General features: G+C 46.5%; 2 long non-coding RNA genes across 6 annotated transcripts in view; one reads left to right on the top strand and one right to left on the bottom strand.

The window, feature by feature from the left end:
- Positions 1–21215, top strand: part of LOC135056236 (uncharacterized) — a 421784-nt gene that overhangs the window by 245393 nt on the left and 155176 nt on the right. The window lies entirely within an intron of this gene.
- LOC135056235 (uncharacterized) overlaps positions 1–21215 on the bottom strand; it is a 236939-nt gene that overhangs the window by 7307 nt on the left and 208417 nt on the right. For all 3 annotated transcript variants that reach the window (XR_010243929.1, XR_010243928.1, XR_010243930.1), the window contains exon 3: positions 15399–15495. This is a non-coding gene — a long non-coding RNA (uncharacterized LOC135056235). The remainder of the gene's footprint in view (positions 1–15398; positions 15496–21215) is intronic.

Raw genomic sequence — 21215 nt, forward strand, 5'->3', positions numbered from 1 at the left:
AAAAGGTGGCACTACCGTCACGGATACGGCCGCCCTGAAGGACCTGCTGATAGAAAGCAGAAAACTACCCTTAAAGCTATATACACACACACGGGCATTATATTGAGACCTGCTATTGCCTCGGCATGGATGTGCAGTGCGGCAGCTGCGTGGTCAGATTCCCTGTCGGATAATATTTATACTATAGATAGGGACAATATTTTGCTGAAAATAGAGCATATAAAAGACGCTGTCTTATACATGCGTGATGCACAGAGGGATATTTGCCGACTGGCATCACTAATAAGCGCTATGTAAAACCATTGCCGCCAGACGGGGGTTATGGATTCGGCAATGGTCGGGCGATGCCGATTCAAAACGGCACATGGAAGTTTGCCCTAGAAGGCGGTGGAACTGTTTGGGGATGGTCTTTCAGACCTCGTTTCCACAGCTACGGCTGGGAAATCAAAACTTTTGCCACAAGCTACCCCACAGCAAAAGTAAGCACTGTATTATCAGGTACAGTCCCTTCGGCCCCAGAAAAGTAGAGGGCTAGAGGCTCATCTTTTCTGCCAAGAGGAAAAGGTAGAGGGAAAAAGCTGCAGCACACAGCTAGTTCCCGGGAGCAGAAGTCCTCCCCTGCGTCCGGTAAGTCCACAGCATGACGCTGGGGCTGCACAGGCGGACCCGGGTACGGTGGGGGCCCGTCTCAGAAATTTCAGTGCACAGTGGGCTCTCTCACAGGTGGATCCCTGGGTTCTTCAAACAGTATCTCAGAGGTACAGGCTGGAATTCGAGACGTCTCCCCCCCCCGCCGTTTCCTAAAATCTGCCTTACCGGCAACTCCCTCTGCCAGGGAGGCAGTGTTGGTGGCTATCCAAAAAACTGTATTCACAGCAAGTGATTATCAAGGTACCCCTCCTTCAACAGGAAAAGGGTTACTTTTCCACAATGTTTGTGGTACCGAAACCGGACGGTTCGGTGAGACCCATCTTAAATTTAAAATCCTTGAACACATATAACAAAAGATTCAAGTTCAAGATGGAATCGCTCAGGGCGATTATTGCGATCCTGGACGAGGGGGATTACAGGGTCACTCTGGACATCAAGGATACTTACCTGCATGTCCCCATTTACCCTCCTCACCAGGAGTACCGCAAGATTGTGGTACCGGACTGTCACTATCAGTTCCAGACGCTGCCGTTTGGATTATCCACGGCACAGAGGGTCTTTACCATGGGTAATGACCGAAATGATGATACTCCTACGCAAGAAGGGAGTTTTAATTATCCCGTACTTGGACGATCTCCTGATAAAGGCGAGGTCCAAGGAACAGTTGGTAAGGGGGTAGCACTTTCTCGGGAAGTGCTGCAACAGCAGGACTGGATTCTCAATTCCAAAGTCACAGCTGGTCCCGACGACACGTCTTCTGTTCCTGGGAATGATTCTGGAAACAGACCAGAAAAAAGTGTTTCTTCCAATGGAAAAAGCCGAGGAGTTGTCATCTCTAGTCAGAAACCTCCTAAGACCGGGACAGGTGTCGGTACATCAATGCACACGAGTCCTGGGAAAAATGGTAGCTTCGTACGAAGCAATTCCATTCGGAAAGTTCCACGCAAGGATTTTCCAGTGGGACCTGTTGGACAAATGGTCCGGGTCCCATCTCCAGATACAGCAGCGGATAACCCGGTCGGCAAGAACCAGGGTGTCGCTGCGGTGGTGGCTGCAGAGGGTTCATCTACTAGAGGGCCGCAGATTCGGAATACAGGACTGGGTCCTGGGGACCACGGATGCCAGCCTTCGGGGCTGGGGTGCAGTCACACAGGGGCTAAAATCCCAAGGACTATGGTCCAAAACAGGAGTTTTCACTTAACATAAATTTTCTGGAGATAAGAGCCATTTACAAGGCCCTAAGCAAAACAAGGCCCCTGCTTCACCAGCCGTACTGATCCAATCAGACAACATCACGGCGCTCGCCCATGTAAACAGGCAGGGCGGCACAAGAAGCAGGAGGGCGATGGCAGAAGCCACAAGGATTCCCCGTTGGGCGGAAAATCATGTGGTAGCACTGGCAGCAGTGTTCATTCCGGGAGTGGACAACTGGGAAGCAGACTTCCGCAGCAGACTCCACCCGGGAGAATAGGGACTTCATCCAGAAGTCTTCCAAATGCTGGTAAACCGTTGGGAAAGACCACAGGTGGACATGATGCCTCAATAAAAAAGATATTGCGCCAGGTCAAGGGAACCTCAGGCGATCGCTGTGGACGCTCTAGTGACACCGCAGGTGTACCAGTCGGTTTATGTGTTCCCTCCTCTCCCTCTCATACCCAAGGTACTGAGGATAATAAGGAAAAGAGGAGTAAGAACTATACTCATGGTTCCGGATTGGCCAAGAAGGGCTTGGTACCTGGAACTTCAGGAGTTGATCTCAGAGGACCCATGGCCTCTGCCACTCAGACAGGATCTGCTGCAGCAGGGGCCCTGTCTGTTCAAAGACTTACCGCGGCTGCATTGACGGCATGGCGGTTGAACACCGGATCCTGAGTGAAAAAGGCATTCCGGAGGAAGTCATTCTTACCCTGATCAAAGCCAGGAAGGATGTCAGCCTGAAGTGCAGACGTTGTAAGGGAGTGCTGCATATTCAGCCCCTTTTTTGTGCCCCAGTGGCACCTTGGGATCTCAATGTGGTTTTGAAGTTCCTGGAATCACATTGGTTTGAGCCACTTAAAACCGTGGATTTGAAATATCTCACATGAAAAGTGGTCATGTGTTGGCTCTGGCTTCGGCCAGGCATGTGTCAGAATTGGCGGCTTTGTCATAAAAAAGCCTTTCCTGACTTTCCATATGGATAGGGCAGAGTTGAGGACTCGTCCTCACTTTCTCCCGAAGGTGGTATCAGGTTTTCACTTGTACCAACCTATTGGGGTGCCTGCGGCTACTAGGGACCTGGAGGATTCCAAGTTACTGGACGTAGTCAGGGCCCTGAAAAATTATATTTCCAGGACGGCTGGAGTCCGGAAAACTGACTCGCTGTTTATCCTAGATGCACCCAACATGCTGGGTGCTCCTGCTTCTAAGCAGACTATAGCGTGCTGGATTTGTAGCACTATTCAGCTTGCGCATTCTGCGGTGGGACTACCGCAGCCTAAATCTGTAAAAGCCCATTCCACATGGAAGGGGGCTCATCTTGGGCGGCTGCCCGAGGGGTCTCGGCTTTACAACTTGGCCGAGCTGCTACTTGGTCAGGGGCAAACACGTTGCAAAATTCTACAAATTTGATGCCCTGGCTGAGAAGGACCTTGAGTTCTCTCATTCGGTGCTGCAGAGTCATCCGCACTCTCCCGCCCGTTTGGGAGCTTTGGTATAATCCCCATGGTCCTTACGGAGTCCCCAGCATCCACTAGGACGTCAGAGAAAATAAGATTTTACTCACCGGTAAATCTATTTCTCGTAGTCCGTAGTGGATGCTGGGCGCCCATCCCTAGTGCGGATTGTCTGCAATACTTGTAAATAGTTATTGTTACACAAATCGGGTTGTTATTGCGAACCATCTATTCAGAGGTTCCATTGTTATCATACTGTTAACCGGGGTTCCTATCACGAGTTATATGGTGTGATTGGTGTGGCTGGTATGAGTCTTACCCGGGATTCAAAATCCTTCCTTATTGTGTCAGCTCTTCCGGGCACAGTGTCCTAACTGAGGCTTGGAGGAGGGTCATAGGGGGAGGAGCCAGTGCACACCAGATAGTCCTAAAGCTTTCTTTAGATGTGCCCAGTCTCCTGCGGAGCCGTCTATTCCCCATGGTCCTTACGGAGTCCCCAGCATCCACTACGGACTACGAGAAATAGATTTACCGGTGAGTAAAATCTTATTTTTTCAAGTATTACAAAAATGCAATGCGACTACTATAATACATACTTTACCATATCCTGAAATATTCCGATTTTATATTGAGGTTATATATAACAATCTGTATATGGTAATGGAATTTCTTTGTGACTTCTGATATAATTGTAACAAATGATGTTGAGATTTCCATACTATACAATATACAACTGATATTACTATATCTGTAAATACCTGTAAATAATACAGTATCTTTATACCCTGTAATAATTCACTCTCTACTGTAAATTATTACTGACTAGTAGTTTTGGACTCATTTTGCTATAGATTCATGTTAGTCATCACCCACTGATCTGCCCGTCCCGTTGTCACTCTAGCGCAGCGGTGGCCAACACGCGGCTCTCAAGCCGCATGCGGATCTTTCTTTATTGAGCTGAAGCTCCTGCTTCCCACTCCCTGACACTTGACGCGCGGCAGCAGAAACCCCTCCTGTTGGAGACAGAGATTGCTTTATCTTTGTCTCTACACTTAGAGGATGGCCATCGTGGCAATCCGTGAGCAGAGCAGCCTCCCTGCTCCCCTTTCTCTGCCCCTGCCTGTCTTCTGGGACAGATAACGTCTTTCCCAGCTGCCCCCAGCCCACCCACAGTGCCCTGCGTTGCGAAGAGGCTTAGGGCGAGAAGTGGGATGGACAAGAGGACAGCTAGTCAGTTGATGCTGCTGCAAATGTAAGTATAACACTCTCTCTCTCCATGTAAAAGGGGAATCTGCCTGTCGCAATATGTAAAATGGAGACTCTTGCCTGCCGCAATGTGTAAAATGGGGACTCTTGCTTGCCGCAGCATGTAAAATGGGGACTCTTGCGTGCTGCAACATGTAAAATGGGGACTCTTGCCTGCCGCAACGTGTAAAACAGGGACTCTTGCCTGGCATAATGTGTAAAATGGGGACTCTGCCTGCCGCAATGTGTTAAATGGAGACACTTGCCTGCTGTCATGTGTAAAACAGGGACACTTGCCTCCCGCATTGTATAAAATGGGGACTCTGCCTGCCACAATGTGTTAAATGGGGACTCTGACTGCCGTAATGTGTAAAATGTTTCAGTGTTTCTCGCCCCAGTGTAACTAAAAACAGGAGTGTGACACATGGTCATACTGAAGGCGGGCGCACAAAAATGGGGCATGACCTTGTGACAGGCCACGCCCCATTTTGGGTGCGCACATGATACCGGCTCTTTGGTTTGACTACAGATATTTTTTGGCTCTTTGCCTCTGACTGGTTGGCCACCCCTGCCCTAGCGGTTATACTTACTCCCATTGACAGGCCCTCTTCTCCTTATTATAGGACTTGTCTTCATTTCTGCTGTAGGAGCTATGGGACTGTGTGTGTGTGTGTGTGTGTGTGTGTGTGTGTGTGTGTGTGTGTGTGTGTGTGTGTCGGGGGTGGGGGTGGCATGCCCTGCTCGCACTATGCATATCGAAGATGACTCAGTGACTCTGAGTATGTATATAATTTACCATACGTATTACATTATAATATATATGATCTGATCCACAGCAGGATGATGGCAACTATGTTATTGTTGTCTACCTACTTGGAAATACCTGTAACTTTTAGCTTTTTCCATTACAGACAGCTACTAATAGTTTATCACAGATAGAAACACCTATAATAAAATCAGTGTCGGAACTTGTGAGTGGTGGGCCCAGGTGCAAAAATATAATTTGGACTGCCCTCTTTCACCCCAACCCAAGTTCACAAAATGCCACACAGCAGTAGGTGACAGAGGAAGACAGAAGGTGACACCGGAAGGCAAGCGGATGATAGGGGAGGAAGCACAATGTCCTGTGCAGTGTGGAGAACAGGGGGCATGTATTTTGGTGGGCCAGAACACGCCAATCTCTGCTCTGTCCCTGACATGGACCCCTGCCCCTTGTGTTTCCTCAGTTTGGCACATAGGCAGACTCTGACAGTGCCAGTTACACCGGTTGGGAGCTGCCTTTAATTCAGAGACCGCAGGGAATCAGGAAAAACTATACTGCTGTCTGTTAATAAGTGGCATTATGTGGCTGTGATCATCAGCGCTGATAGGTGGCAGCAGTGTTGGACTGGGGCATGAAGGGCCTACCGGGGAATGCAGTGGTAGGTGCCCATGTTTAGGGGTGTGGCCAGCCGCTACATTGCTTTGCGTAACCATTAGAGAGTTTATGGTCTGGGACAAATATATAAATACTGCTAGTGCATGTTGGATAATGTACCAGATAAATATTTTCCCCCTGTACCCCTGTAGGCCAGTCCAACCCTGGGTGGCAGGACTCCTCTATTAGTCCGGCACACACAAAGTCAACCCCACCTACAGTATCTAAGGTAAGGGGAAGGTCCTCAGTCAGTGGGGCCCACCCTGCTCTTTGCCCTGAGTCAATCTTTCGACAATGCTCAAAATGGTCTGCGGGGGTACAGGTGACCACTCTTTGCTTGTCTGGGCAGCAGTGGGTCTCTTAGGGGTCTGCAGTGCACCTGTTGCACCAATGGTAATTCCGCCTCTGAATAAGATGATTCATAAGATGTTTGTAATACTGTAGAATAGGCAGAAGACCAGACAGAGGGGGACTCTTCCCAGAACCTGTTGCTGCAATGATACCTGTTTAAAAAAAACTTCTCTAGACAATTATCTGCTACTTGTCAGTCTCTTACAGTTGGCAAATGATGTGTCCTATTAGCCTCTCTCTCCAGAGTCATTTTCATTGTAGTTTTAAGGTTACAGACCCTGTAACATGTCTGTTCATGTGACAACTGAAAAGGTGAAAGTAAGACTTTGAATAGTTTGTATTGATTTCCATCAGTTCTGGAACACTGAGGAAGGAAGAGTGTTTGAACAAGGAGCTATAATGTCTTTAAGGTGTGTCGGCCCCCCTCCAGGAACATGATGGAGCCATTAATCTCCATAAAACATTGATATATAAAAGCAGACACTACTGGGTTATGAGACAAACACTTGTGCAGATTACAGAAAGCCAAATGGAACCAGCTGTGTAAATTACAGTTAACTATTATTATTATTTTTAAATAAAAATGTTATTGTAGTAAATCACACACACTACAAAACAAAAATACAATCAGAAACAGAAATAAACATGTAAGATGATATTGGTATGTAAATGGGTTTAGCATAGAGTCAGGGGCATAAATAGGAATATATGGGCCCTATGGCAAAATTTTGAAAGGCCCTCTCACCCCTCAGCGCCCCCCACCCCTCACCCTTATTACCTCTGTCAACTACTGAAGCGCCAGCACATTGGGTAGGAAGTGAGAGAAGAGACTGCAGCCTCCCTCCCCCGGTCAATACTGGGATCCTATCCAAAAAGGTGATCCACAAGGCCACGCCCCTAACAACGATGCCATGCCCCCTTTCAGGCAGCAGTCCCCAGCCCAGAACAATGCATAACAGTGTGATATGGTAGAGGAAGGAGGGCAGGCAGCGGGAGGAGGAGCCTCTTTTGCCTGACGCATGCATAACTGGGTGCAGGTGGGAAGATGGGACCAGCAGGGGGCCTGGGTTCTAAAGCAGCCCCTGCACCCACGGTAGCTACGCACATGCATAGAGTAAATGCAACAAAACAAACTCAGCATCAAAGAGGAGCAAGAAATCTGGGACAAGAGAAGGGGGTCTTGACAGTATGCATGCATCTCAAACCAGAGAGTTGAGTGAAAGCAACGCAGTGTATCGTTTAGATCCACTGCACATCAGTAAAGCTTTCCCAAACTTTTTGGTATACTTTTTTTCTGAAGGGAAGCTTGAGCGATAAGAAATTACAGACGACATCCCTAACTGGGCACCACTCAGAGCATGAAGTCTGAAGAGAGTTTAAATTATAGAGTGGAAGGCTGGCAGCCATGACAGTTTGAATGGGAGGCTGCAGGAACGGTTAGTAATAAGGGAGGTAAAGTACATGGGGCACAGTAAAAATAATAAATAATATAAACTGTGAAATAATTTCCAAACTCCCTAGCAATCATACTGCCTGCCTGCAATAATGATCCATGAGACCATGTCACTTGCTTAATGTGCATGTAAACTGAAAAGGACATTAGCAGGAGCATGTGAATTAGAGAACACAGCCACTGCTATCCAATTGCTAACTGATGGTCAGTAAGCAGCATTGGGAGAATGGAATCTGTTGGTAATAAGCTTAGATGATAAATTAAAATCTACATTTAATAATGTTGGGATGATAAGAAGATAAAGAACTAGGGTCTTTATTAGTTGAAGAATGAGTGTGCTGGTTGAATTTTGAGGAGCAGACGCCTATAAAACGTCCAGGAAAGATTAAGTAATAGGGGGAGGATGTTTTTATTTAAACAACTTACAGTATTCTCATCTGCAGCTATCTGGGCCCAGAGATTTATACAACTGCAGCTGAGAATTCTCCTCTTAGGTATTGTCATACTTGAGAAGATCACGCTGGGATTGCATCAATGTGGGGAGTTTTACGTCACTAGTTAATCAGGACAGGAGTGAGACAGTTGAAGCCTACAAGTTACTAACAAAAAACTTTTTTTATTACTAGAGGTGAGGTTAGACGTCCTAATCGCCATTATATGATTCTTGCGCCTGAACGTCCTTGTCATGGTAGCCAGAAGCTTACCCGTCTTATTGCCAAATCTGTAAAATGTATTCTTAGTATAGTCTAAATTAGATTGTCCTGCTGCCAGTAAGAAAATGTCCAATGTCTGTCTCGCTTGTTGATAATGAGAAAGAGAGGTTGCACTATAGTTAGAGAGATAATTATAGTAAGGCATCTGCAACAACTGGAGCAAAGCTCTGTATTTTCACTATTCTCATGATGCCCTCTGGCCATATAAATTACTGGGAGTACAAAGATTCCACTCGCTTGGGTGTGGCCTTTATCCATTATAAGAAGCAGAAGTAGGAGTACTACAAGGGAATTGCTCCACTGGGACAATTTATACCAAAACAGTAAGATACTGATCTCTGGGGCACTTCCATGTTGGAGGGAAGTATTTTATTTTCAATTTGTTGACAGCTTATGCTGCTCCCCTCATCCACAAGTTCCACTATCAATAGTTTACATGTAAAGAGGGCAAACTCAGTGTCGGACTGGGGCATGAAGGGCCCACCGGGGGAATGCACTGATAGGGGTCCACACTTAGTGGCGTGGTCAACCTCCAGAGGGGGTTTGGCCAGCATTCACAGTGCCTTGGCTAACCATTACAGTGTACATGGTCTGGGCCCCTTTATAAATATACAGTATATATAGTAAGTACTGCTAGTGCATGCATGATGATGTACCATATTATTAACAGCAATGCACTGTAGAGAATACACCATAGTCCTGTGTAGTATAATGTAACATGTACATTGTATAATGCAAGTGCATAGTCTGAATCCTGATCCCTAGAGGAGGGGGTGGGCCCTCAGGTAGTGGGGCCAACCGGGGGTTTCCCCTATACCCCTATGGGCCAGTCCAACCCTGGGTGGCCTTATGTTTGGGCTGCATTTATTAAATGGAGAAAAGTTTATAACTAGGCTGCGGTGGGTAAAGGTAAGTTTGCAGAGGGGCATATTAGGGTTCGGGTTATGATGTGAGGGAACTACAGGCTCTAGCAAGGCTGCAGAAGGCTACAGAACGTTACTGTCAAATAGTTCTCCTTCGCTTCATCGTATGAACAGAGAAAGTTTGCAAATAGGCAATTTTCCTAGAACAATGGCATTTATATGGGACTATAGGTCTGTTGAATAGTGAATATACATTCAGGTAGCTGTAGCACTTCAGTCCCTTTATTAAAAATGACTCGGATCTAAAGCCTAAATACAGGAAAACCATGGGATGCAGCGCTTGTAATTTATATAGAATGTGTAATGCAACCATATATTTCATTTAAAGTGTGTGAGAAAGAAGATGCAACAGTACCCGTACCTCTGTTCTTCTCTGTGTGTACATGAAAACAGGACCCTGGCTGGTTTCCTGCCCAGCTGTCTGTGTAATTCTTACTTCCCCAAACACCCTGTAAGTAAGTAATCTGCTAATAGCCAGCCCTGTCTGAGACAGGTGCCCTAAGCTTAGCCGTAGGTGCAGCTTGAGTCATTTCCAAGGTATGGCTTAGCAGTGAGTAATGTTCCACTTACAGAAGGCAGGACCACCTCCTTAGTGTTACATAGCGCATGTAACAAGTTGACGATTTATTCCCAGAAATGCCTGCAACCTCAGTGAGCTTCAGACTACCTCTCAGAAAGCTGTGATCTATACATTTGTTTCAAACATACATTAGGTTTATGTTAAAGAAAGAGTAATGCCTGCACAGCAGAAAACGTTATGTACTTTTTAATGATATGTGCACCTTTGTGGAGCCGCTGTAAATGGTACTGAAGTCATCATGTGCAGGTACAGTATTTGGCTCATGGAGAATCAGAAGAAGAGAAACTTTTCCGCTTAATACACTGTGGACATCCATTTTTCACATTTTTTTTTAAGAACAAAAAAAATTGTTTTCAATGTAGTCTTCATGGAACATTTGCCATGTGGTCTCCTAACTTCAGAAAGTGTTTTGTTTCTAGTTCCTATGTAAACGGCATATTTAGGATCTGTTATCAACATAATATGGGGCTTATTTATCATTAAATATTTGTAAGATATTCTGTGAAAACTGGCATTTTTGGGTGGAAAACCGCAACTATTTAATATCCCCCAGATGTACTACGTAGGGATTGCAGTATCCCATTTACTACAGCATTTGGGCTGTGAAGCTGCAAGAATTACCAAGCTCCAGACGCATGTGGGACAACTAATGCTCACTGACCACAGTGTTATCACATTTATATTACTGTTTGTTTTACCCAGTGGTGCAAGTAGAAATATTTTCTTATGGGTACTGAGTGATGAAAAATGGGCGTGGTCATGTGTTGTGATGGGGCGTGACCACATGCTGCTAGTGGGAGTGGCTTCATGACACTAGTGGCGTGGCCACATGACATAGCCCCTTTTTTGGGGTATTCTGGAGGCAAGGCTAAAAATATATAGTAATGCCCCCAATTTAATAACAATATATAGTAATGGCTCCATTATAACAGGAAAATACAGCCACTGTCGCACTCCCGGTAACCCTGACAATGTGGGAGGGGCCGTGATGCTGTCAAGCACCATGGTCTTGTTGCTTTGTAGTACATTATAATTGTGGCAATGGCAAAGTGTGTGGCAGGTGGTACTGTGTACCCGCTGCCAAATTCTTAAGGGTACTCCGTACCCGCATACTTGCACCACTGCTTTTACCACACATTAGTGTGCTATCAAACAAGCCTGCCTCTTCATTGGAGGACCGAATGTTTGGAGATTAACTGGTACCCTTGGGTGTAGGACTAATGAGATTATGCTCAGTGTAAATAATGCTTCCCAATTACTGGTACCTATATTCAGTGTAGGTATCATTGTGATTACATCATTCAAATGATTTCTATAATCTCCATATTACAATTCTATGCTCTTCAGGAAATGCCCAACAAATTAAGTTTAATTCATTATCCTTCTAAGACCTGTAATGGGACTCACTGATCATTTCTGAAATGTAAGTTGCAATCCTCATGTTTTGGAAGATACACCCAGTTACTGTGGCAAGTCTCTCATCACAGTCAATAGACTGTATCATACTTGTTTAGATTCCCTTCTGTGTACTTCCGTAAATCCAGCGTGCAAAGTCTCTCTGTCCTCTGTGTACAATAATAGCACAAGTGACATACGGGTTTCCCACTTACTACTATGATGAGAGAAGACAGTTTCCATTAGTGTCTAATTGTCTCAGCAGCATGCTATGTACACTGCAGTTGGCTTTCTGGGGTTCTTGTGTCCAAGAAGTTAACACTTTAATACTCAGAAGAGCTGTATCTGGGTGTGTGTATATATGTGTTAGTATACATACAGTATGTGTGTGTGTGTGTGTGTGTGTGTGTGTATACATACATTATGGGGGTCATTCCGAGTTGATCGCTAGCTGCCGTTGTCCGCAGCGATCAGTGTAAAAAACGGCTAATCTGTGCATGCGTATGCACGACGTACGGGTACACAGAGCTCTGTGGTTTTGCACAGGTTCTAGCAACGTTTTCAGTCGCACTGTCGGCCGCAAGAAGATTGACAGGAAGGGGGCGTTTCTGGGTGGCAACTGATCATTTTCAGGGAGTGTTTGGAAAAACGCAGGCGTGCTAGGGAAAATGCAGGCATGGCTGGGTGTTCGCAGGGCGGGTGTGTGACGTCAAAAGCCAACCCTCCAACGTTAGAATCAACACACACGAAGAGTAAGTCCAGGGCTGGTCTTGTTTTGCACAAAATATTTTTGCAGGCGCTCTGCTGCACAGGCGTTCGCACTTCTGCAAAGCGAACATACACTCCCCGGTGGGCGGCGACAATGCGTTTGCACGGCTGCTAAAAACTGCTAGTGAACGCCTGTGCAGCAGAGCGCCTGCAAACACATTTTGTGCAAAACAAGACCAGCCCTGTAGTTACTTATCCTGTGCGATGATTGCTGTGACGAGTGACACGGTAATTATTATTATTACATTTTATTTATAAGGCGCCACATGTGTTTCGCAGCGCCGTACAAAGGACAGTACAGGGGACAAAACATAGCATTACAGTAAATAAATAACATAAATAGAGTACAGGTAACATAAAGCACCACACATTCTCAAGACATAATACAGCTAAGATGTAAGTATTGAGGGAGTGATCATCGTACTACTAGAGGCTGGTGGCCATAGATGGAGATGAGCCTTTACTAGCAGGGTAAAGATGGTCTTTGAGTAGGGGAGAGCTGCGAGTGAAATGTGTCGAGACGAGGGCTTAGATAACAGGAGGAAAGAGGGCCCTGCTCTGAAGAGCTGACAATCTAGAGGGGAGGGGCGACAGACAGATGACAAGAGGTGCAGGCAAGCGGAAGTTAGCCTGATGGCAGTATACAAGCAAAGTTGAGATGGTCACGGCATGAGGTAGGGGGGTGGGGGCGCGGCTTCAGGACTGGGTTATGCATCAGGAGAGTAGGCTTTGATGAATAGGTGGGTTTTTAGTGCCCGTTTGAAGCTTTGCAAGGTTGGGGAGAGTCTAATGGAGCGGGGGAGTGCGTTCCACTGAATGGGTGCAGCACGGGCAAAGTCTTTAACACGAGCATGGGAAGCAGTGACCAGGGCGGTGGAGAGGCGACGGTCATTGGTCGACCGTAGGGGGCGGGAGGGAGTATAAAGGGAGATGAGGTTGGAGATGTAGGGAGCAGTGTAATTAGAGATGGCCTTGTATGTGAGGGTGAGGAGTTTAAAGAGGATTCTGTAGGGGAATGGGAGCCAGTGTTGATTTTGGTGAAGGGGAGTGGCAGATGTGGTGCGGCGGGAGAGGAAGATAAGCCTAGCTGCAGAGTTTAGGACAGATTGGAGGGGAGCAAGATGGGAGCAAGCGAGGCCAGTGATGAGAACATTGCAGTAGTCAAGTCGTGAGAAGACCATTGAGTGGATGATGAGTTTAGTTGCACTCTGGGAGAGATATGGCCTGATACGAGCAATGTTGCATAGTTGGAAACGACAGGATTGTGCCAGAGCTTGGATGTGGGGTGCAAAGGAGAGGGAGGAGTCAAGAGTGACACCCAAGCAGCGGAGTTGGGGAATGGGGGAGATGGTGGTGTTGTCAACAATGATAGAGATATTGGTTGGGGATGTTGCTCTGGATGGGGGGGAAGATGATGAGTTCAGTTTTGTCCATGTTGAGCTTCAGAGAGCGCTCGGACATCCAGGAGGAGATTGCGGAGAGGCAGCTGGAAACCTGGGAGAGGACAGAGGGGGACATATCAGGAGAGGAGAGATAGAGTTGTGTATCATCAGCATAGAGGTGGTATTGAAGGCCAAAGGAGTTAATGAGCGCACCCAGGGAAGAGGTGTACAGGGAGAACAGAAGGGGTCCAAGGACAGAAACCTGAGAGACACCAACAGGAAGGATGGAAGGGTGTGAGGTGGTGCTGGAGGCAGACACAGAGAAGGAGCGGTTAGTGAGGTAAGAAGAAAACCAGTCAAGGACAGTGCTAGAGAGGCCAGTGTTTTGGAGTGTACGCAGGAGGAGAGGATGATCTACAGTGTCAAAGGCAGCAGAGAGGTCCAGAAGGATGGCCCCTGGATGACGTCAGACACCCGCCCAGCAAACGCCCGGCCACGCCTGCGTTTTTTTAAACACTCCCAGAAAACGGTTATTTGACACCCAGAAACGCCCTCTTCCTGTCAATCTCCTTGCGAATGGCTGTGCAATTGGAATTGTTGCTAGAACCAGTGCAAAACCACAAAGGACTTCGTACCCGTAAGACGCACGTGCGCATTGCGGTGCATACGCATGCGCAGATTAGCCATTTTTTCACTTATCGCTATGCAGCGAATAATGGCAGCAAGTGATCAACTTGGAATGAACCCAGTGTGTGGGGGGAGTTTCTTTTATTAATAAACTGTATTTTATTATTCATTCTGATTAAATTATGCAGCACCATGCCATGTGCACCATGTACAGTGGGACAATGTGTGCGTGCAGCATAACTGTGTGTGCACATTCTGATGTGTTTAGTGTGTGTATACATTCCGATGGGACTGGGGATGGGTCGGGAGGTGATGTGGTCAGTGTGTGTGGATGAATTCTGGTGATCCGGAAGGTGACAGCATCACTCATTTACTTCATTTTAGTTTTGAGGTGATTCCCAATGTGTAATAATGCATTTAAACTTGTGGTGCATAAGGGGAAACTATATTAAAATATACATTTTTAAACTCACAGCTACATGCCCGCGCTGTGCATGTTAATTCTGAGGGGCATGTGCACGTAAACGTGACAACATAAATAATCAGGGGCAAATTTATAATACTACATAAAGGCAGGGGACATTTTTTCGGGTGCCAGAACAAACAGATGACATATGTGCAGAAAGGAACGACACTCTGGAAATAGTTTGAATGCATGAAACACCAAAGTCTGCCCAGGGGTTGTTATACGCGTTACTGACAGTTGGAGTCCCGGCGGTCACATGACCGACCGTGGCATCCCAACTTTTAGAATGCCGACAGGGGACAGGGTAATTCATTTACCCCTCCCCTGCCCCCTACCATAACCCACCTGGTTATAGTGACTGGACAAGTGGCAGCAATGCGAATAACCAACATCAAAGTTAACCTGGGGGCTACCAGACGTGTGTCTAAAATGACAGTTCAGCCAGTCTAGTTTTAGTCCGTGCTGCACACGGCGGTTACTCTGGCTATTAGCTGGTGGTCATAATAATGTGACTTACCCGTGTATTTATAGTTGTTCTAAGATGTTTGCAACAATCTCCCTGCCGAGTTCCTTCAAAAACTGTGTGCAAGTGTACCTAGAAGAATTGATGCTGTTTTGAAAGCAAAAGGTGGTCACACCAAAGGTGCTTTTCTCAGGATAAAAATATTCAACCTGTGAGGCAGACATCATACAGATCACAAACTTCTCTCCTTTTCCATTTTTCAATTTAATTATAAACTTTCCTCAGGGACAATCGGACAAACCAAAACTCTTACCTTAAAATACAAAAAACTTTCACCAGGTCCTGGTGCTGCCATTCCCCATGTGCATCTGCCATCCAGCTCCACCTCACCAATGATGTCCTTAGCAACCCTGTAAAAATAAATAAAGAATGAACAACTTAGTCTAATTATAAAATGCATTGTTGAAAAGTAGAAAAGGGAGGCAGAAGATGAGAAAAATATAATGAGTTAGAACTGCAATAATATAACAATATAATGAGTTAGAACTGCAATAATATAACAATATAATGAGTTAGAACTGCAATAATATAACAATATAATGAGCTAGAATTGCAAGGAATAATGTAAGAAATCTATCAGTGAACAACCACATTTCTTAGTATTAATAATAAAAAATATTCCAAACTTCACTCACTTTAGCACCATTTAGAGTTGAACTCAAGTCCATTTGCAAATCACATTGAGAAGCGTTGCACACAGCGCACTGATAATGAGGATGAGTATGAAGTCAAAGTTGTGGATACAGTAGGTGCAGTCCGCCGGCGTATAACTCTGCATATGGGTGAGTATGTGCATTTAGGGGGTAATTCTGAGTTGATCGCAGCAGGAAATTTTTTAGCAGTTGGGCAAAACCATGTGCACTGCAGGGGGGGGGGCAGATATAACATGTGCAGAAAGAGTTAGATTTGGGTGGGTTATTTTGTTTCTGTGCAGGGTAAATACTGGCTGCTTTATTTTTACACTGCAATTTAGATTGCAGATTGAACACACCCCACCCAAAACTAACTCTCTCTGCACATGTTTTCTCTAACGTCCTAAGTGGATGCTGGGGACTCCGTAAGGACCATAGGGAATAGCGGCTCCGCAGGAAACTGGGCACAAAAGTAAAAGCTTTAGGACTACCTGGTGTGCACTGGCTCCTCCCCCTATGACCCTCTTTCAAGCCTCAGTTAGATTTTTGTGCCCGAACGAGAAGGGTGCACACTAGGTGGCTCTCCTGAGCTGCTTAGTGAAAAGTTTAGTTTTAGGTTTTTTATTTTCAGTGAGACCTGCTGGCAACAGGCTCACTGCACCGAGGGACTAAGGGGAGAAGAAGCGAACTCACCTGCGTGCAGAGTGGATTGGGCTTCTTAGGCTACTGGACATTAGCTCCAGAGGGACGATCACAGGCCCAGCCATGGATGGGTCCCAGAGCCGCGCCGCCGGCCCCCTTACAGAGCCAGAAAACTGAGGAGGGCCAGAAAATCGGCGGCAGAAGACGTCCTGTCTTCAATAAGGTAGCGCACAGCACCGCAGCAGTGCGCCATTGCTCTCAGCACACTTCACACTCCGGTCACTGAGGGTGCAGGGCGCTGGGGGGGGGCGCCCTGAGACGCAATATAAACACCTTAGATGGCTAAAAATACATCACATATAGCTCCTGGGCTATATGGATGCATTTAACCCCTGCCAGAATTCACAGAAAAACGGGAGATAAGGCCGCCGAGAAGGGGGCGGAGCCTATCTCCTCAGCACACTGGCGCCATTTTCCCTCACAGCTCCGTTGGAGGGAAGCTCCCTGGCTCTCCCCTGCAGTCACTACACTACAGAAAGGGTTAAAAAAGAGAGGGGGGCACTAATTAGGCGCAGTATTAAAGATACAGCAGCTATAAGGGGAAAAACACTTATATAAGGTTATCCCTGTATATATATATAGCGCTCTGGTGTGTGCTGGCAAACTCTCCCTCTGTCTCCCCAAAGGGCTAGTGGGGTCCTGTCCTCTATCAGAGCATTCCCTGTGTGTGTGCTGTGTGTCGGTATGTTTGTGTCGACATGTATGAGGAGAAAAATGATGTGGAGACGGAGCAGATTGCCTGTAATAGTGATGTCACCCCCTAGGGGGTCGACACCTGAGTGGATGAACTGTTGGAAGGAATTACGTGACAGTGTCAGCTCTGTATAAAAGACAGTGGTTGACATGAGACAGCCGGCTACTCAGCTTGTGCCTGTCCAGACGTCTCATAGGCCGTCAGGGGCTCTAAAGCGCCCGTTACCTCAGATGGCAGATATAGACGCCGACACGGATACTGACTCCAGTGTCGACGGTGAAGAGACAAATGTGACTTCCAGTAGGGCCACACGTTACATGATTGAGGCAATGAAAAATGTTTTACACATTTCTGATAATACGAGTACCACCAAAAAGGGGTATTATTTTCGGTGAGGAAAAACTACCTGTAGTTTTCCTGAATCTGAGAAATTAAATGAGGTGTGTGATGATGCGTGGGTTTCCCCCGATAACAACTGATAATTTCTAAAATGTTATTGGCATTATATCCTTTCCCGCCAGAGGTTAGGGTGTGTTGGGAAACATCCCCTAGGGTGGATAAAGCGCTCACACGCTTGTAAGAACAAGGGCTCTACCCTCTCCTGAGATAGCCGCCCTTAAGGATCCTGATGATAGAAAGCAGGAGGGTATCCTAAAATGTATTTACACACATACTGGTGTTATACTGCGACCAGCAATCGCCTCAGCCTGGATGTGCAGTGCTGGGTTGGTGTGGTCGGATTCCCTGACTGAAAATATTGATACCCTAGATAGGGACAGTATATTATTGCCTATAGAACATTTAAAAGATGCATTTCTATATATGCGTGATGCACAGCGGAATATTTGCCGACTGGCATCAAGTCTAAGTGCGTTGTCCATTTCTGCCAGTAGAGGGTTATGGACACGACAGTGGTCAGGTGATGCAGATTCCAAACGGCATTTGGAAGTATTGCCTTATTAAAGGGAGGAGTTATTTGGGGTCGGTCTTTCAGACCTGGGGGCCACGGCAACAGCTGGGAAATCCACGTTTGTACCCCAGGTCGCCTCTCAACATAAGAAGACGCCGTATTATCAGGCGGAGTCTTTTCGTGGGCAAGCGGGCAAAAGGTTCCTCATTTCTGCCCCGTGACAGAGGGAGAGGAAAAAGGCTGCAGAAATCAGCCAGTTCCCATGAACAGAAGCCCTCTCCCGCCTCTGCCAAGCCCTCAGTATGACGCTGGGGCTTTACAAGCAGAATCAGGCACGGTGGGGGCCCGTCTCAATGAATTTCAGCGCGCAGTGGGCTCACTCGCAAGTAGACCCCTGGATCCTTCAAGGGATATCTCAGGGGTACAAATTGGAATTCGAGACGTCTCCCCCTCGCCGTTTCCTAAAGTCGGCTTTACCGATGTCTCCCTCTGACAGGAAGGCAGTTTTGGAAGCCATTCACAAGCTGTATTCCCAGCAGGTGATAATCAAGGTACCCCTCCTGCAACAGGGAACGGGGTATTATTCCACACTGTGGTGGTACCGAAGCCGGACGGCTCGGTGAGACCGATTCTAAATCTAAAATCTTGAACACTTACATACGGAGGTTCAAATTCAAGATTCAGTCACTCAGAGCAGTGATTGCGAACCTGGAAGAAGGGGACTACATGATGTCTCGGGACATCAAGGATGCTTACCTTCATGTCCCAATTTACCTTTCTCACCAAGGGTACCTCAGGTTTGTGGTACAGAACTGTCACTATCAGTTCAGACGCTGCCGTATGGATGGTCCACGGCACCCCGGGTCTTTACCAAGGTAATGGCCGAAATGATGATACTCCTTCGAAGGAAGGTAATTTTAGTTATCCCTTACTTGGACGATTCCCTGATAAGGGTAAGATCCAGGGAACAGTTGGAGGTCGGTGTAGCACTATCTCAGGTAGTGTTGCGGCAGCACGATTGGATTCTCAATATTCCAAAATCGCAGCTGATTCCGACGACTCGTCTTCTGTTCCTAGGGGATGATCCTGGACACAGTCCAGAAAAAGGTGTTTCTCCCGGAGGAGAAAGTCAAGGAGTTATCCGAGCTAGTCGGGAACCTCCTATAACCGAGCCAAGTCTCAGTACATCAATGAAAGGGTTCTGGGAAAAATGGTGGCTTCCTACGAAGCAATCCCATTCGGCAGATTCCACGCAAGAACTTTCCAGTGGGACCTGCTGGACAAATGGTCCGGGTCGCATCTTCAGATGCATCAGCGGATAACCCTGTCACCAAGGACAAGGGTGTCTCTCCTGTGGTGGTTGCAGTGTGCTCATCTTCTAGAGGGCCGCAGATTCGGCATTCAGGACTCGGTCCTGGTGACCACGGATGCCAGCCTGCGAGGCTGGGGGGGCAGTCACACAGGGAAGGAATTTCCAGGGCTTATGGTCAAGCCTGGAGACATCACTTCACATAAATATCCTGAAGCTAAGGGCCATTTACAATGCTGTAAGCTTAGCAAGACCTCTGCTTCAAGGTCAGCCGGGGTTGATCCAGTCGGACAACATCACGGCAGTCACCCACGTAAACAGACAGGGTGGCACAAGAAGCAGGAGGGCAATGGCAGAAGCTGCAAGGATTCTTCGCTGGGCGGAAAATCATGTGATAGCACTGTCAGCAGTATTCATTCTGGGAGTGGACAACTGGGAAGCAGACTTCCTCAGCAGATACGACCTCCACCCGGGAGAGTGGGGACTTCACCCAGAAGTCTTCCACATGATTATAAACCGTTGGGAAAAACTCGACAGGTATTGCGCCAGGTCAAGGGACCCTCAGGCAATAGCTGTAGACGCTCTGGTAACACCATGGGTGTACCAGTCAGTGTATGTGTTCCCTCCTCTGCCATCTCATACCCAAGGTACTGAGAATTATAAGATGGAGAGGAGTAAGCACTGTATTAGTGGCTCCGGATTGGCCAAGAAGGACTTGGTATCCGGAACTTCAAGAGATGCTCACGGAGGATCCGTGGCCTCTACCTCTAAGAAGGGGAAAAAAGATATACAGCGCTGATTTGACACAAATGAAGTCTAGATTTAATAAATGTAATAAAACAGATTTTGTATAATGAAATACAATACAAAATATTTAAATAAAAAAAAAAAAAAAAAAAAAATGTTTAAAATACTGTATGTCTCTTAAATGACTACGGGTGGGCTTGAGGATAAATTTGGCTGACAATCACTTGTTTTTAGGCACACACCAATAAACCACAGTCATAGTATTGGACCAAATAGTGACAAGTTCATCCTGATGGATGTATTTACCAAGTCTGTGTTCCGTTCTCAAATTGGATCCCGCTTTGCTGTAAATCCGTATGGCAACGGTGATGGAATTTGGGTCCTGGTTCACAGATGGCTTGGAATTCCGTGTTCCTTTGATTGGGTCCTCTAGATGTCGTGGGCAATGGCAATGCCCATAGGGATCCTGGTCCACGGAAAAGGAAATGTATGCACAGGTCCTGACTGTAGGTGGTAGCGTGGTGGCGGTGCTGGTCAGCTTTTGTCTGCTCAAGTCCTTGAGCAGACAAAAGCTGACCAGCACCGCCACCACGCTACCACCTACAGTCAGGACCTGTGCATACATTTCCTTTTCCGTGGACCAGGATCCCTATGGGCATTGCCATTGCCCACGACATCTAGAGGACCCAATCAAAGGAACACGGAATTCCAAGCCATCTGTGAACCAGGACCCAAATTCCATCACCGTTGCCATACGGATTTACAGCAAAGCGGGATCCAATTTGAGAACGGAACACAGACTTGGTAAATACATCCATCAGGATGAACTTGTCACTATTTGGTCCAATACTATGACTGTGGTTTATTGGTGTGTGCCTAAAAACAAGTGATTGTCAGCCAAATTTATCCTCAAGCCCACCCGTAGTCATTTAAGAGACATACAGTATTTTAAACATTTTTTTTTTTTTTTTTTTTTTTTATTTAAATATTTTGTATTGTATTTCATTATACAAAATCTGTTTTATTACATTTATTAAATCTAGACTTCATTTGTGTCAAATCAGCGCTGTATATCT

This window comes from Pseudophryne corroboree, chromosome 3, assembly GCF_028390025.1.
Source record: "Pseudophryne corroboree isolate aPseCor3 chromosome 3, aPseCor3.hap2, whole genome shotgun sequence".
NCBI lineage: Eukaryota > Metazoa > Chordata > Amphibia > Anura > Myobatrachidae > Pseudophryne > Pseudophryne corroboree.